General features: G+C 37.4%; 1 long non-coding RNA gene and 1 pseudogene across 1 annotated transcript; one reads left to right on the top strand and one right to left on the bottom strand.

The window, feature by feature from the left end:
* The first annotated feature begins 291 nt into the window (after positions 1 to 291).
* Positions 292 to 5,080, top strand: LOC120298109 (annotated as a pseudogene).
* Positions 5,081 to 10,858: 5,778 nt separating this feature from the next.
* Positions 10,859 to 15,351, bottom strand: LOC120298129. The gene is made up of 3 exons (XR_005553958.1): positions 14,155 to 15,351; positions 13,083 to 13,125; positions 10,859 to 11,118 (listed from the first exon to the last, which is right to left on the bottom strand). It is a non-coding gene; the product is annotated as an uncharacterized LOC120298129 (long non-coding RNA).
* Between the last annotated feature and the right edge of the window lie 365 nt (positions 15,352 to 15,716).

The raw sequence follows: 15,716 nt of genomic DNA, 5'->3' as shown, positions 1-15,716 counted from the left end.
AAGAGAGAGAGGAAAGAAAGAGAGAGGAAAGATAGAAAGAGAAAGAGAGGAAAGAGAAAGAGGGAAGAGATGGAGAGGAAAGAGAGAGAAAAGAAAGGGAGAGGAAAGAGAAGAGAGAAACAGAAAGAGGGAAAAGAGAGGAAGAAAAGAGAGAAAGAAAGATAGAAGGAGAGAGATAGAAAGAGATAGAAAAAGAGACATTGAGAAACTGAGAGTGAGAAAGAGAGAGAAAAATAGAGAAAGAAAAAGGGAGGGAGAGAAAGAGAATGATAAAGGGAGATAGAAAGAAAGAAAGAGAGAAAGAAAGACAAATAGAGAAAGAAAGAGAAAGATAAAGATAGAGAAATACAGATAAAGAAAGAAAAAGAGAAAGAAAGAGAAAAAGAGAAAGAAAGGCAGAGGAAAGAAAGAGAAAGAGAGGAAAGATAGAAAGAGAAAGAGAGGAAAGAGAAAGAGAGGGAAGAGATGGAGAGGAAAGAGAGAAGAGAAAGGGAGAGGAAAGAGAAGTGAGAAACAGAAAGAGAGAGAGAAGAAAAATAGAAAGAGAGAAAGAGAGAGAGAGGAAAGAGTGAAAGAGAGAGGAAGGGGAGATGAAGGAGAAATAAAAAGAAAGAGAAAGAAAGAAAGAAAGAAGGAAGGAAAGGATAAAAGGAACAAAAGCAAGAAAAAGAAAGAAGGGAAGTAGGAAAGAAAGAAAAATGAAAGAGATGGAAGGAAATAAAGAAAGAAAAAGAGATAGAAAAAGAGAGACATTGAGAAATAGAGAGTGAGAAAGAGAGAAAGAAATAGAGAGGGAAAAAAAGGGAGAGAGAGAAAGAGAGAGAATGATAAAGGGAGATAGAAAGAAAGAGAAAGAAAGAAAGGAGAGAAATAGAAAGAGAAGAAAGAAAAAGAGAAAGAGATAGAGAAATACAGATAGAGAAAGAAAGAGAAAGAAAGAGAGAGAAAGAGAGAGGAAAGATAGAAAGAGAAAGAGAGGAAAGAGAGAAAGAGGGAAGAGATGGAGAGGAAAGAGAGAGAAAAGGGAGAGGAAAGAGAAGAGAGAAACAGAAAGAGGGAAAAGAGAGGAAGAAAAGAGAGAAAGAAAGATAGAAGGAGAGAGATAGAAAGAGATAGAAAAAGAGACATTGAGAAACAGTGAGAAAGAGAAAGAGAAAAATAGAGAAAGAAAAAGGGAGGGAGAGAAAGAGAATGATAAAGGGAGATAGAAAGAAAGAAATAGAGAAAGAAAAAGAGAAAGATAAAGATAGAGATATACAGATAAAGAAAGAAAAAGAGAAAAAGAAAGAGGCAGAGGAAAGAAAGAGAAAGAGAGGAAAGAGAAAGAGAGGGAAGAGATGGAGAGGAAAGAGAGAAGAGAAAGGGAGAGGAAAGAGAAGTGAGAAACAGAAAGAGAGAGAGAAGAAAAATAGAAAGAGAGAAAGAGAGAGAGGAAAGAGTGAAAGAGAGGAAGGGGAGATGAAGGAGAAATAAGAAAGAAAAAGAAAGAAAAAAAGAAAGAAAGAAAGAAAGAAGGAAAGGAAGAAAGGATAAAAGGAACAAAAGCAAGAAAAAGAAAGAAGCGAAGTAGGAAAGAAAGAAAAATGAAAGAGATGGAAGGAAATAAAGAAAGAAAAAGAAAAGAGATGGAAGGAAATAAAGAAAGAAAAAGAGATAGAAAAAGAGAGACATTGAGAAATAGAGAGTGAGAAAGAGAGAAAGAAAGAAATAGAGAGGGAAAGAAAAAGGGAGAGAGAGAAAGAGAGAGAATGATAAAGGGAGATAGAAAGAAAGAGAGAAAGGAGAGAGAAAGAAAGAAAGGAGAGAAATAGAAAGAGAAGAAAGAGAAAGAGAGATAGAGAAATACAGATAGAGAAAGAAAGAGAAAGAAAGAGAGAGAGGAAAGAAAGAGAGAGGAAAGATAGAAAGAGAAAGAGAGGAAAGAGAAAGAGGGAAGAGATGGAGAGGAAAGAGAGAGAAAAGAAAGGGAGAGGAAAGAGAAGAGAGAAACAGAAAGAGGGAAAAGAGAGGAAGAAAAGAGAGAAAGAAAGATAGAAGGAGAGAGATAGAAAGAGATAGAAAAAGAGACATTGAGAAACAGAGTGAGAAAGAGAAAGAGAAAAATAGAGAAAGAAAAAGGGAGGGAGAGAAAGAGAATGATAAAGGGAGATAGAAAGAAAGACAAATAGAGAAAGAAAAAGAGAAAGATAAAGATAGAGATATACAGATAAAGAAAGAAAAAGAGAAAGAGAAAAAGAAAGAGGCAGAGGAAAGAAAGAGAAAGAGAGGAAAGAGAAAGAGAGGAAAGAGAGAAAGAGAGGGAAGAGATGGAGAGGAAAGAGAGAAGAGAAAGGGAGAGGAAAGAGAAGTGAGAAACAGAAAGAGAGAGAAGAAAAATAGAAAGAGAGAAAGAGAGAGAGGAAAGAGTGAAAGAGAGAGGAAGGGGAGATGAAGGAGAAATAAAAAGAAAGAAAAAGAAAGAAAGAAGGAAGGAAAGAAAGAAAGGATAAAAGGAACAAAAGCAAGAAAAAGAAAGAAGGGAAGTAGGAAAGAAAGAAAAATGAAAGAGATGGAAGGAAATAAAGAAAGAAAAAGAAAAGAGATGGAAGGAAATAAAGAAAGAAAAAGAGATAGAAAAAGAGAGACATTGAGAAATAGAGAGTGAGAAAGAGAGAAAAAGAAATAAAGAGGGAAAGAAAAAGGGAGAGAGAGAAAGAGAGAGAATGATAAAGGGAGATAGAAAGAAAGAAAGGAGAGAAAGAAAGAAAGGAGAGAAATAGAAAGAGAAGAAAGAGAAAGAGAGATAGAGAAATACAGATAGAGAAAGAAAGAGAAAGAAAAAGAGGAAAGAGAGAAAGAGAGAGGAAAGATAGAAAGAGAAAGAGAGGAAAGAGAGAAAGAGGGAAGAGATGGAGAGGAAAGAGAGAGAAAAGAAAGGGAGAGGAAAGAGAAGAAACAGAAAGAGGGAAAAGAGAGGAAGAAAAGAGAGAAAGAAAGATAGAAGGAGAGAGATAGAAAGATAGAAAAAGAGACATTGAGAAACAGAGTGAGAAAGAGAAAGAGAAAAATAGAGAAAGAAAAAGGGAGGGAGAGAAAGAGAATGATAAAGGGAGATAGAAAGAAAGACAAATAGAGAAAGAAAAAGAGAGAAAGATAAAGATAGAGAAAAGATAAAGAAAAGAGATAAGGAAGGATAAAAGGAAGAAAAGAAAGAAAGAGAAAGGGGAGAAAGGAAGGAAAGAAAAAGGAAAGAATGAAAGAAAAAGAAACAAGGAAAGAAAAGAAAGGAAAGAAAAGGAAAAATGAAAGAGATGGAAGGAAGAAAGGACAGAAAGAAAGAAAAAGAAAGAAAGAGAAGAAGGAAAGAAAGAAAGAAAGAAAGAAAGAAAGAAAGAAAGAGGAAGAAAGCAAAGAAAAAAGCAGGAAAGGGAGGAAAGAAAGAAAAATGAAAGAGATGGAAAGAAAGAAAGAAAAAGAAAAGAGAAGAGAAGAAGGAAAGAAAAAAAAAGAATGAGGAAAGGATGGATAAAAGGAAGGAAAAAAGGAAAAAGAAAGGAAAAAAGGAAGCAAGTAGATAAAACAGCAAGAAAAGGAAGAAAGGAAGGAAATAAAGAAAAAAGATGGAAGGAAGGTAGGAAGGAAAGAAAGAAGAGAAAAGGAAGGGAAAAAGGAAAGAAAGAGAAAGAAGAAAGGGAGGAAGGAAGGAAAGAAAAAAAGGAAAAAGGAAGGAAAGAAAAAGAAAAGGAAGGAGGAAAGAAAGAAGGGAAGAAGGAAACAAAGGAAAAAGGAAAAAGAAAGGAAGGAACCAGAGAAGAAAAGGAAGGAAGGAAAGAAAAATGAAAGATGGAAGGTAGTTAGGAAGGAAAGAAAGGAAGGATAAAAGGAACAAAAGCAAGAAAAAGAAAGAAGGGAAGTAGGAAAGAAAGAAAAATGAAAGAGATGGAAGGAAATAAAGAAAGAAAAAGAAAAGAGATGAAGGATAAAAGGAAAAGAAAGAAAGGAGAAAGGGAAGAAAGGAAGGAAAGAAAGAAAAAAAGAAAGGAAGGATAAAAGGAACAAAAGCAAGAAAAAGAAAGAAGGGAAGTAGGAAAGAAAGAAAAATGAAAGAGATGGAAGGAAATAAAGAAAGAAAAAGAAAAGAGATAAGGAAGGATAAAAGGAAAAGAAAGAAAGGAGAAAGGGAAGAAAGGAAGGAAAGAAAGAAAAAAAGAAAGGAAGGATAAAAGGAACAAAAGCAAGAAAAAGAAAGAAGGGAAGTAAGAAAAAAAGAAAATTGAAAGAGATGGAAGGAAATAAAGAAAAAGAAAAGAGATAAAGAAGGAAGGATAAAAGGAAGAAAAGAAAGAAAGAGAAAGGGGAGAAAGGAAGGAAAGAACAAGGAAAGAATGAAAGAAAAAGAAACAAGGAAAGAAAAGAAAGGAAAGAAAAGGAAAAATGAAAGAGATGGAAGGAAGAAAGGACAGAAAGAAAGAAAAAAAGAAGAGAAGAAGGAAAGAAAGAAAGAAAGAAAGAAAGAAAGAAAGAAAGAAAGAAAGAGGAAGAAAGCAAAGAAAAAAAGCAGGAAAGGGAGGAAAGAAAGAAAAATGAAAGAGATGGAAAGAAAGAAAGAAAAAGAAAAGAGAAGAAAGAGAAGAAAGAAGGAAAGAAAAAAAAGAATGAGGAAAGGATGAATAAAAGGAAGGAAAAAAGGAAAAAGAAAGGAAAAAAGGAAGCAAGCAGATAAAACAGCAAGAAAAGGAAGAAAGGAAGGAAATAAAAAAAAAGATGAAAGGAAGGTAGGAAGGAAGGAAAGAAGAGAAAAGGAAACGAAAAAGGAAAGAAAGAGAAGAAAGGAAGAAAGCAGAGAAAAAAGCAGGAAAGGAAGAAGGGAAGGAAAGAAAGAAAAATGAAAGAGATGGAAGGAAGGAAATAAAGAAAAAGAAAAGAGATAAGGAAGTAAGGATAAAAGGAAGAAAAAAAAGAAAGAGAAAGGGAAGAAAGGAAGGAAAGAACAAGGAAAGAATGAAAGAAAAAGAAACAAGGAAAGAATAGAAAGGAAAGAAAAGGAAAAATGAAAGAGATGGAAGGAAGAAAGGACAGAAAGAAAGAAAAAGAGAAAGAAGAAAGAGATGAAGGAAAGAAAGAAAGAAAGAAAGAGGAAGAAAGCAAAGAAAAAAGCAGGAAAGAAAGAAAAATGAAAGAGATGGAAAGAAAGAAAGAAAAAGAAAAGAGAAGAAAGAGAAGAAAGAAGGAAAGAAAAAAAAGAATGAGGAAAGGATGGATAAAAGGAAGGAAAAAAGGAAAAAGAAAGGAAAAAAGGAAGCAAGTAGACAAAACAGCAAGAAAAGGAAGAAAGGAAGGAAATAAAGAAAAAAGATGGAAGGAAGGTAGGAAGGAAAGAAAGAAGAGAAAAGGAAGGGAAAAAGGAAAGAAAGAGAAAGAAGAAAGGGAGGAAGGAAGGAAAAATGAAAGAAAGAGGAAGAAAGCAAAGAAAAAAGCAGGAAAGGAAGAAAGGAAGGAAAGAAAGGAAAGAAAAGTGAAAGAGATGGAAAGAAAGAAAAAAGAAAAGAAAGGGAAGAAAAGAAGGAAAGAAAAACAAATGAGAGATGGAAGGAAGAAAGGACAGAAAGAAAGAAAGAAAAAGAAAAAAGAGAAGAAGGAAAGAAAGAAAGAGGAAGAAAGCAAAGAAAAAAGCAGGAAAGGAAGAGAGAAAAATGAAAGAGATGGAAAGAAAGAAGGAAAGAAAGAAAAAGAAAAAAGAATGAGAGAAGGAAAAAAGGAAGAAGAAAGGAAAAAAGGAAGGAAGCAAGCAGAGAAAACAGCAAGACAAGGAAGAAAGGAAGGAAATAAAGAAAAAAGATGAAAGGAAGGTAGGAAGGAAGGAAAGAACTTACCTGTTGGTTGCCTTGCCTTCGTGCCGTGCGGTGCAAAAAAAGAACTACAAACTATACAAATTACCTTCCCTTAAATATTCCACCATTAAAAAAAGACCTCTGCATTTTCAGATCCCACAACTACAAAGTTACAAAGTTACAGTTACAAGAAAGCAGAGAAAAAAGCAGGAAAGAAAGAAAAATGAAAGAGATGGAAGGAAGGAAAGAAAGAAAGAAAAAGAGATAAGGAAGGAAGGATAAAAGGAAGAAAAGAAAGAAAGGAGAAAGAGAAGACAGGAAGGAAAGAAAAATGAAAGATGGAAGTCAACAAAGTCAAACAAACAATTTTTAAGTCAAACAATAAATCAAGGAAATGGCATTAAACACATTTACAAGTTTTCCAAAGATATGTTCACGACAGCCAGGGGAAGGGAAGGAGGGAAGGAAGAAAGGAAAGAAAGAAAAAGAAAAAAGGAAAAAGAAGGAAGGAAAGAAAAAGAAAAGAGAAGGAAGGATGTAAGGAACAAAGGAAAGAAAGAAAGAAGAAAGGGAAGAAGGAACCAGAGAAAAAAAGCAAGAAGGAAAGAAAAAGAAAGAAGGAAAGAAGGAAAGAAAAAGAAAAATGAGAGAGATGGAAGTAAGAAAGGACAGAAAGAAAGAAAAAGAAGAAAGGGAAGAAGGAAAGAAAGAGAAAGAAGAAAGGGAGGAAGGAAGGAAAAAAGAAAGATGAAGAAAGCAAAGAAGAAAGGAAGGAAAGAAAGAAAAATGAAAGAGATGGAAGGAAGGAAAGAAAAAGAAAAAGAGAGAAGAAAGGAAGGAAGGAAAGAAAAAGAAAAGAATGAGAGTAGGAAGGATGGATAAAAGGAAGGAAAGAAGGAAAGAAAGAAAAAAGGAAAAAGAAAGGAAGAAGAAAGGAAGCAAGCAGCGAAAACAGCAATAAAAGGAAGAGGAAGAAAATAAAGAAAAAAGATGGAAGGAAGGAAAGAAAAAGGAAAAAGAAAAGAAAGAGAGAAGGAAGGATGGCTAAAAGGAAAGAATGAAAGAAAAAGAAAGAAGGAAAGAAAAGAAAGAAGGAAAGAAAAAGAAAAACGAAAGAGATGGAAGGAAGAAAGGACAGAAAGAAAGAAAGAAAAAGAGAAAGAAGAAAGAGAAGAAGGAAAGAAAGAAAGAAAACAGAGAAAAAAGCAGGAAAGAAAGAAAAATGAAAGAGATGGAAGGAAGGAAAGAAAGAAAAAGAGATAAGGAAGGAAGGATAAAAGGAAGAAAAGAAAGAAAGGAGAAAGAGAAGAAAGGAAGCAAAGAAAAATGAAAGATGGAAGTCAACAAAGTCAAACAAACAATTTTTAAGTCAAACAATAAATCAAGGAAATGGCATTAAACACATTTACAAGTTTTCCAAAGATATGTTCACGACAGCCAGGGGAAGGGAAGGAGGGAAGGAAGAAAGGAAAGAAAGAAATAGAAAAAAGGAAAAAGAAGGAAGGAAAAGAGATAAAAAGACAGACAGATAGATAGATAGAAATGGAAGAAAGAAAAAGGAAAAGAAAGGAAAAAAGAAAGAAAAAAAAGAAGAAAGGAAAAGAAAGGGAAAAAGAAAGGAAGGAAGAAAAAAGAGATGGAAGGAAGGAAGGAAAAGAAAGATAAAAAGACAGATAGAAAGAAATGGAAGGAAGCAAAAGAAAGAAAAAGAAAGAAAAAAGTGAAGGAAGAAAGAAAAAGATAGATGGAAGTAAGGAAGGAATGAAAAAAAGAAAGGAAGAAAAAAGTAAGAGAAGGAAAGAAGGAAAAGAAAGATAAAAAGACAGATATAAAGATAGAAAGAAATGGAAGGAAGGAAAAGAAAGAAAAAGGAAAGAAAAAAGAAAGTGAAGGAAGAAAGAAAAAGAAAAACAGATGGAAGGAATGAAAAAAGAAAAGAAGAAGGAAAGAAAAGAAAGAAGGAAAGAAAAAGAAAAATGAAAGAGATGGAAGGTAGAAAGGACAGAAAGAAAGAAAGAAAAAGAGAAAGAAGAAAGAGAAGAAGGAAAGAGAAAGAAAGAAAGAAAGAAAGAAAGAAAGAAAGAAAGAAAGAAAGCAGAGAAAAAAGCGGGAAAGAAAGAAAAATGAAAGAGATGGAAGGAAGGAAAGAAAGAAAAAGAAAAGACATAAGGAAGGAAGGATAAAAGGAAGAAAAGAAAGAAAGGAGAAAGAGAAGACAGGAAGGAAAGAAAAATGAAAGATGGAAGTCAACAAAGTCAAACAAACAATTTTTAAGTCAAACAATAAATCAAGGAAATGGCATTAAACACATTTACAAGTTTTCCAAAAATATGTTCACGACAGCCAGGGGAAGGGAAGGAGGGAAGGAAGAAAGGAAAGAAAGAAAAAGAAAAAAGGAAAAAGAAGGAAGGAAAGAAAGAAAGGAAGAAAAAGAAAAGGAAGGATGTAAGGAACGAAGGAAAGAAAGAAAGAAGAAAGGGAAGAAGGAAGCAAAGGAAAAAGGAAAAAGAAAGGAAGGAACCAGAGAAAAAAAGCAAGAAGGGAAGAAAAGGAAGGAAAGAAAAATGAAAGACTGAAGGAAGGTAGGAAAAAAAGAAAGAGAAAGAAAGAAAGAAAGGAAGGAAGGAAGGAAGGAAGGAAGGAAGGAAGGAAGACTAAAAGGAACAAAATCAAGAAAAAGAAGAAAGGGAAGTAGGAAAGAAAGAAAAATGAAAGAGATGGAAGGAAGGAAAAGCAAGATAGACAGATAGATAGATAGAAATGGAAGGAAGGAAAAGAAAGAAAAAGAAAAAGGAAAGAAAAAAGAAAGTGAAGGAAGAAAGAAAAAGAAAAACAGATGGAAGGAATGAAAAAAGAAAAGAAGGAAAGAAAAGAAAGAAGGAAAGAAAAAGAAAAATGAAAGAGATGGAAGGAAGAAAGGACAGAAAGAAAGAAAGAAAAAGAGAAAAAAGAAAGAGGAAAGAAAGAAAGAAAGAAAGAAAGAAAGAAAGAAAGCAGAGAAAAAAGCAGGAAAGAAAGAAAAATGAAAGAGATGGAAGGAAGGAAAGAAAGAAAAAGAAAAGATATAAGGAAGGAAGGATAAAAGGAAGAAAAGAAAGAAAGGAGAAAGAGAAGACAGGAAGGAAAGAAAAATGAAAGATGGAAGTCAACAAAGTCAAACAAACAATTTTTAAGTCAAACAATAAATCAAGGAAATGGCATTAAACACATTTACAAGTTTTCCAAAGATATGTTCACAACAGCCAGGGGAAGGGAAGGAGGGAAGGAAGAAAGGAAAGAAAAAAAAACGGAAAAAGAAGGAAGGAAAGAAAGAAAAAGAAAAGAGAAGGAAGGATGTAAGGAATGAAGGAAAGAAAGAAAGAAGGGAAGAAGGAAAAAAAGGAAAAAGAAAGGAAGGAACCAGAGGAAAAAAGCAAGAAGGGAAGAAAAGGAAGGAAAGAAAAATGAAAGACTGAAGGAAGGAAGGAAGGTAGGAAAGAAAGAAAGAAAAAGAAAGAAAGAAAGGAAGGAAGGAAGGAAGGAAGACTAAAAGGAACAAAATCAAGAAAAAGAAGAAAGGGAAGTAGGAAAGAAAGAAAAATGAAAGAGATGGAAGGAAGGAAAAGCAAGATAGACAGATAGATAGATAGAAATGGAAGGAAGGAAAAGAAAGAAAAAGAAAAAGGAAAGAAAAAAGAAAGTGAAGGAAGAAAGAAGAAGATAGATGGAGGGAAGGAACGAACGAAAAAAGAAAGGAAAAGAAAGGAAAAAAGGAAAAAAAAGAAGAAAGGAAAAGGGAAAAAGAAAGGAAGGAAGAAAAAAGAGATGGAAGGAAGGAAGGAAAAGAAAGAAAAAAGTGAAGGAAGAAAGAAAAAGAAAAAGATAGATGGAAGGAAGGAAGGAATGAAAAAAGAAAGGAAGAAAAAAGTAAGAGAAGGAAAGAAGGAAAAGAAAGATAAAAAGACAGATATAAAGATAGAAAGAAATGGAAGGAAAAGAAAGAAAAAGAAAGGAAAGAAAAAAGAAAGTGAAGGAAGAAAGAAAAAGAAAAACAGATGGAAGGAAGGAATGAAAAAAGAAAGGAAGAAGGAAAGAAAGGAAAAGGAAGGAAGGAAAAGAGATAAAAAGACAGAGATAGATAGATAGAAATGGAAGGAAGGAAAAGAAAAGGAATGAAAAAAGAAAGTGAACGAAGAAAGAAAAAGAAAAACATAGATGGAAGGAAGGAAAAAAAGGAAGAAAGAGAAGGAAAGAAAGGAAAAGAAAGGGAAAAGAAAGGAAGAAAAAAGAAAGAGAAGGAAGGAAGGAAAAGAGATAAAAAGATAGATAGATAGATAGATAGATAGATAGATAGATAGATAGATAGATAGAAATGGAAGGAAGAAAAAGGAAAGAAAGAAAAAAGTGAATGAAGGAAGGAAAAAGAAAGAAAGAGAAAAGAAATCAGAAAAAGAAATAGATAGATGAAAGGAAGGAACGAAAAGACAGAAAGGAAAAGAAAAAAGGAAGGAAGGAAGAAAGAAAGAAAAAGAGAAAGGAAAAGAAAGAAAGGAAGAAAAAAGAGATGGAAGGAAGGAAGGAAAAGAAAGATAGATAGAATGAGAGAGAAGGAAGGAAGGAAAGAGACTGAGGGAGGAAAAAACAAAAAAGGATAAGGGAGGAAAGAAAAGAAGAAAAAAGAGGAAGGGAGGGAAGAAAGGAATGAATTAAAGGAGGGAGGAATTCTGGGAGTTGAAATCCACAATTATGAAAGGGCCAAGTTTGAAGACCCCTGTTCTAGGCAGGAAACTATACCAGGGGTCTTCAAACTTGTCCCTTTTATGACTGTGGACTTTAACTCCCAGAATTCCTCAGCCAAGCTCACGTACAAGTACACAAGTCATGCAAGAGCCGAGTTTGAAGACCCCTGCTCTAGGCAGCTTAACTGGAACAGTTCTGGATTGTCCACTAATAAGATTCGTTTCTCTTCCTTCTCATTCTCCAGAGTCTTCACGGCCGGCAATTGTAGCCGATTCCCAATGTTCACTTAACAAGCAAGTAGACATTGTCCTCATCTTTTTGTTTTTTTCTTTTCTTTTCCAGCCTTTTGGGGGAGACAATTATTGTGATCCGGTCAACAACCGAGCCTTTTGCAACTATGACGATGGAGATTGTTGCGTGTCAACGGTGAAGACCAGGAAGGTAAGATGGCCTTCTTGTCATCCTGGGATCAGTCCAAGTGGTGTAATCTTTCAGTTGCGATCGCTGTTTTCCCATTTGCAATTCAAACCCAGGAAACTGTTAACAGGAAGCCTTCCCCTCATCGTCTATAGCCTTTGTGTAGATTCTCCTGTAATAAAGAGAAGAGACAAATTAGAGATTTGAAAAGGCAGGCAAGCCAGCTTTAATTTTTACCTGAAACACACTAGATTTGTTCCAGTATGTCTAGTCCAATAAAGATAAGGACTAGGGGTGACCAAATAGCAGTCTTCCAATATCTCAGGGGCTGCCCCAAAGAAGAGGGAGTCAAGCTGTTCTCCAAAGCAGAACAAGAAGGCAGGACAAGAAGCAACGATGGAAACTCACCAAGGAGAGAAGCAAACTAGAACTAAGGAGAATTTTTCTGACAGTGAGAACAATTAATCAATGAAACAATCTGCTTCCAGAAGTTTTTAAGGAGACATGGATAACCATTTATCTGACATGTTATAGGACGGGGGTCTTCCAACTTGGCCCTTTGATGACTTGTGGACTTCAACTCCCAGAATTCCTCAGCCCGTGTGCCTGGCTGAGGAATTCTGGGAGTTGAAGTCCACCCATCTTAAAGTTGCCAGCTTTAAAAAAAAAAAGGTTTAGACTAGGGGTCTTCAATCTTGGTTCTTTGATGACTTGTGAACTTCAACTCCCAGAATTCCTCAGCCAGCGTGCCTAGCTGAGGAATTCTGGGAGTTGAAGTCCATAAGTCATCAAAGGGGACCAGCTTGAAGACCTCCAAGGTCCCTTCCAACTCTCTGATTCTGTTAACACTTATCTGGCCCCAGATAAGCACAGAATAACAGAGTTGGAAGGGACCTTGTAGGTCATCTAGTCCAACCCCCACCCACCCAAGCAGGAGACCCTAACCCATTACTGACAAATGGCAGTCTAGTCTCTTCTTGAAAGATTCCAGTGATGAAGCTCCCACAACCTCTGAGGGCAACTTCTGTTCCACGGGTTGACTGTTCTCACCTCATTTCTAGCCTGAATCTCTTGTTCTGTTAGATTCTGTTTCTAACCCACCAAATTAAAGTCCGTGGCTCCGTTGAAAGTATAATGGATCTATCTATCAGTGACTCACTAGCAAAAGGGAAAAAGGAGCACAGGATTTCCCCCCCCCCACTTGTATTTCAACCTCCTCGTGCAATGAGGCCCACCACCTGCCTCCTTTGAACTCCATTTCTGCACTTATCTTACTAAATGCTAGTTTCCCCACCGCCTTTGGAATTTAAAAGCCTAGCTGAGGTTTATGAAGGGCCAACTGTGAAATAAATTAACAAAAACCACTTGGCCAGCACAGCCAATGAATACATTTGGAGAGAGAGAGAAACTATAAAAAAAGTAACCTATATTAAAAAAAAACCGCCCCAAACTTTTTGCATTTCAAAGAGAAGCCTGCCCCACCTTTGGCTGCTGAGCTCACTCTTAAGAATTCAGCTGCTGTAACATTTTAAAGCCACAACGTTTTAAAAAAGGATGTGTGGCCCAGCAATTTTTGCCCAGCGTTTAAAAGTACCTGCAGGATTTGGATTTTGTTGAGACTCTGGAAAGTGTCTCAAAGATAATTTGTAAAAAAAAAAAAAAAAAAAAGCAGTTCCAGAGGGCAAAGCCTATCCAGGAATTTACTGATTACTGGTGAAAGAAAACGTACAATTAAAAAAAGTTAAGAATACTCTTTCCTTCATTATCTATGGCACGGGTCTTCAAACCTGGCCCTTTTATGACTTGTGGACTTCAACTCCCAGAATTCCTTGGCTGAGGAATTGTGGGAGTTAAAGACCAGGGGTCTTCAAACTTGGCCCTTTGATAACTTGTGGACTTGTGCCTGGCTGAGGAATTCTGGGAATTGAAGTCCACTCCTCTTAAAGTCTATAGCAGGGGTCTTCCAACTTGGCCATTTTATGACTTGTGGACTTCAACTCCAAGAATTCCTCAGCCAGCATGCCTGGCTGAAGAATTCTGGGTGTTGAAGTCCACAAGTCATAAAATGGGCAAGTTTGAAGACCCCTGGATTGGATAATCCCCCTCCCCTCTCTCTATAAATTTTAAAATTCTTACCCGTATTATCCACGCCTTGAGGGATAATGACATCCGCATATTTCTTGGTTTGCAAGGGAAAAGAAGAAAAGTCACAATTCTCAAAAAACACACAACGACAACAACCCAGCCTAAGCAAGTATCTGTTCAGAAGTGATCTTAGCCAGAAGAAAGGAAACAGGCTTAGATTTCTTCCAACAGGCACTCAATAAGCTTCAACTTCTACCAATAGTCCTGGAGTTACGATTACAAATTAAACAATTCCCACTGTTAAGCAAGGTGCCCCATTTTATGACCCCTTTTTTGCCAAAATTGTTAACCGAATCACTGCAGTTGTGAATGACTCATGTCATCCTTAAGCCAACCCGGCTTCTCCCACTGAACTTTGCTGGTGGGAAGCCGGGCTGAAAACAGTCACAATTTTTTTATTTTATTTTGGAAAAAAAAAAAAAATCACATAGCCACCTACAGGCTCATAAAGATGCAGAATAATACCCCCCCCCCAATATTTTCCCTCTTTCATATATTCATCAAACAAGGAAAAGCCTCCAGAGACAGAAAAGAGAAGCCATTGAGGGAACTAGCTTAAAAAGGCACATTCCCCTTTAAGAATTGGAGACTGGCTACCAGCTGGCACTTAAGGAAGAAAAAAAAAAACCCGTAAACAAATACTTGCTGCCCGCTAAGGCAGCCTCCCCAAATGGCTCCATTCATAAGTAAAGGAATGCTCCAGGCCAGTGTTTCTCAACCTTGACCATTTTAAGGCATGTGGACTTCAACTCCCAGAATTCCACAGCCAGCAATGCTGGCTGTGGAATTCTGGGAGTTGAAGTCCACATGCCTTAAAATGGTCAAGGTTGAGAAACACTGCTCCAGGCAAAAGCCATTCGGGAGAAAAATACTGCAAAACCCCTTGCAGCAAAACTAACAGCTCACAATAGCAGAGCGACAGAAGCTAACACCACCAGCCCAACAGAAACTGCCAAACACTCCTTAAGCACGCAAAGCCCACCTTGCACAAAGCCCAGAACTTCCGAGTCACAAAAGCACGTAAGAATCCTTCCACTCTCCATCTCCCTCCCCAGGTCCTTACCTCCTGTTGATGCTGCCTTTCTTGCCTGTTGCTTGCTGCCGCGGGCACGGATGTCAGCAGTTGTAGAGCGGCTCAAAGGCTGCCGGCATGCATCCTTGCTTGCTGCCTTCCTTGCCTGACCATGTTCCAACGGCTGCAGCTGTCTCCGCACCTCCTCCTCCTTTCTCTTCCGGGTCAACCGGAAGTGAGCCGGGCGTCTTTGCCTCATTCTGCCGCTCTGGGCGGCTCTCTTACCAACAAGTTCTTGCCTGTGCTGGCTCGTTCCCTCCGCCGCTATGCTTGGCTGAACGGGGCTGCGGGACTACCTGCCACGGGCAACTGCATACCCCCGGTTAATCGTAACAGAGCGACGGGGCTGCAGAACAGGCACGGAAGCAGGAAACCCGTTTCCCAAAGCCTTAAACCGAGTTAAAAAAGCCGATGATGGCTTCGGTGCTAATGGCACGGGACATTTAACATCGCCCTCCTGTGGTCAAGGCAGGAATAGCAGCCCCACGAGGAAATAAACGTTACCCCAAAGAGGTTTGCGAAAAAGCCAGGGTTTCCCAAGATAGGACAGGCTGTGTGGATCGAAGTCATCGGAATGCAAATTTTCTTAACTAGCACATGTGCAAAGAGCCTTTTTGCCTACATCTGTGCCTGTTCTGCAGCCCTTGGGCCTCCCGTTGTTCTATTAATAACAAATAACGGGGCTTCTCATAATAAAGATGCAGAATAATAACCTTAAAATCCCACTGAATGCAGCCTTACGTTAGCCTTACTCTTTTCTAACCCCCAAAGTGGGCCAAAAGTCTGGCCCTAATATTTCCTTAGCCCAAAGAGGGCAAAAAAGTCAGCCTTTCCCAAGATAGGACAGGCTAGGTTGGTCAGTTTGGGGGCAAAGTCATCAGAATGCAGCCTTACGTCGACCTTACTCTTTTCTAACTAGAAAATTTGCAAAGAGCCTTTTTCCCTGGCAGCGTGCCAGGGTGACGTAATGCTGGACTATAACCATAACATCTGGACAAAGAGGAAGATTGATAGAAATTAGATAGTTATAAAGTTGTGTGCAGGATTAAGACATTGGTGATTAGTAAGAAGGCCTTATTTGTTGTTGATGATGTTACCTAGTTGGGTCATGAAGTGTCTGCAAGAAGACAACCAAGCTCAGAGAGCACCAAGGACTCCACAGTCCTCCTCCTCCTCCCTTTCTCCTCTTTCCTTTCTCCTCCTCCTCTTCCTCTTCCTCCTCCGCTCTAGTACTGATATTATCTAGTTGGGTCATGAAACATCTACAAGAAGACCACTAAACTCAGACAGCACCAAGGACCCCATAAGGTTATCTTTCCGTCTCATAGATGGAACTACTCAAAATTTGGTGGCATCGGAGGTCACCCCTGGCCTCCAGAACTCTACTTTGAAGTTCTTCCACCCACTGACCCTTCCAAGCTCAACAGAGGTGGCCCAATAGATACCTGGATGGTCAAAGTTATATTGTCCCTTTAAAGCTCTGGCTTTCTGTTCTGGGGTGAGGACCTTGTAGAATCGATCTTGGCTGAGAATGACGACTTTGCGTTGATGAT

The sequence above is a fragment of the Crotalus tigris genome, unplaced genomic scaffold (genome assembly GCF_016545835.1).
Source record: "Crotalus tigris isolate CLP2741 ecotype Arizona unplaced genomic scaffold, ASM1654583v1 scf7180000023746.1698619, whole genome shotgun sequence".
Classification (NCBI taxonomy): domain Eukaryota; kingdom Metazoa; phylum Chordata; class Lepidosauria; order Squamata; family Viperidae; genus Crotalus; species Crotalus tigris.
Note: the sequence above shows the minus strand (reverse complement) of the source record. Positions and strands in the feature narration are given on the sequence as shown.